Source organism: Nematolebias whitei, chromosome 11 (assembly GCF_014905685.2).
Source record: "Nematolebias whitei isolate Nwh7 chromosome 11, NemWhi1, whole genome shotgun sequence".
NCBI lineage: Eukaryota > Metazoa > Chordata > Actinopteri > Cyprinodontiformes > Rivulidae > Nematolebias > Nematolebias whitei.
This window is the reverse complement of record NC_056508.1, coordinates 12,942,371-12,943,826: the sequence shown is the minus strand read 5'-3', so window position 1 is coordinate 12,943,826 and position 1,456 is coordinate 12,942,371. Positions and strand designations below refer to the sequence as shown.

The 1,456-nt window shown below is 39.0% G+C and overlaps 1 protein-coding gene across 1 annotated transcript in view; it reads left to right on the top strand.

Annotated features, from left to right (window-relative positions):
* Positions 1 to 1,456, top strand: part of LOC119416615 (agmatinase, mitochondrial-like) — a 30,152-nt gene that overhangs the window by 643 nt on the left and 28,053 nt on the right. The window lies entirely within an intron of this gene.

Below are 1,456 nucleotides of genomic sequence, written 5' to 3'. Positions count from 1 at the left end.
GTTGCCAACTTCAGATTATTTTAACAGGTAAATATTTGTATTCAAGTAAGCAGTGAGTCACACACTATTATAAGCTCTGGATTTACTCAAAAGTACTGTCGTAAGTCAACTTATTCAAATGTGGGCACCTATTTGTAGGTTTTACCCCAATTCATGAATATTCTTAAGTAAATGCTTCTCTGCAGTGTTACTTTTTAACGTGCTTATTTTTAACAGATACAAGAACCAGGCCTCTAAGTGATATTTACTCTAAAGCACTTAACATTAAATAAACCTGCAATTTTTCGAAAAGTTTCAAGCAACTTTAGTTTTTAAACGCTTTCTTAAGCCGTTTTATCCCCGAAATTCGCTATTTTAAACAGTTACTCATTAACCCAGGTTGGGTGAAAAGAGAAAAGAAAAAAAATTATGAGGAATTATCAGTCTCCCTTCAGGAAAACTGTTATACTCCTCTTTCAACAGCAGGTGGTGATGTAAGCTTATTTATACCAGCAGGAGTCTGACAACTTCCTGTGGATCGTTCGTTGACATCCTGTTGTTAGCCGCTTAGCTTAAAATTAGCATCGGCTAAACTCGGTTAAATCAACATTTCTGAACGGATTTAAAGCTTAAACGTGGCGTTGTTTCAACAAGCACGACTTCTTTGCATGAAACATGAGTTTTGTAGGACATGTGGCAGCTCCATTTAGTGATTTTAAGCACAGAAAAGGCTTCGGTTGAACCGAGACTCATTTCCGGGTCACGTGACTGAATCTACCAATCATAACAGCAACGGGGGTGGGTTTTACGATCTGACATCAGAGGAAGTGACGACAGACACGTCTCTCAGCGAATCAGGGCTACCCAGATCAACGGTTTTCGACCAATCGCTGCTCGCCATTTCAGCTAGCGTGTTAGCATTTAGCTTGAACATTCCGGTCAACTTTCGTCATTAAAACTTTCAAAATGCACTATTTTCTGTTAAAAATGTGGCTAAGCAACTCTCAAAGCTTCACTGGGACTTCGCCCGTTCAAAACAACAGTTTCTTTCTTCAAACACGACTCGTTCGAACCGAATCAGAACCGAGCCGGACCAGAACCCACGTCTGGATCACAGTTTAAACAGAATAAAGTGTTTTAACACGAACCCAGCTTCAGTTACACAACAGATGTACAAATTCAGCTTTCAAACGAACACATTGACTTTATGTTCAGCTTTCAAAACACCATAGCGACAGAACATTGCTGTATTTTCTCTTAGCACCGCAGCTGCAACAACGCTGCGTTTCACACAGCAACAATCTGCACTTTTCATGCCAACATGATGAATTCAATTGTTACACGAATAACAGTCCATTTATGATACCGTACGAGGCCACCAGTTGTAGAGGAACATATATCTGTGATATATTCATAAATTAAACGGATTCTTTCATTTTTCTGGACTGAATAATATCGTGCATTGAAATTAAATGTG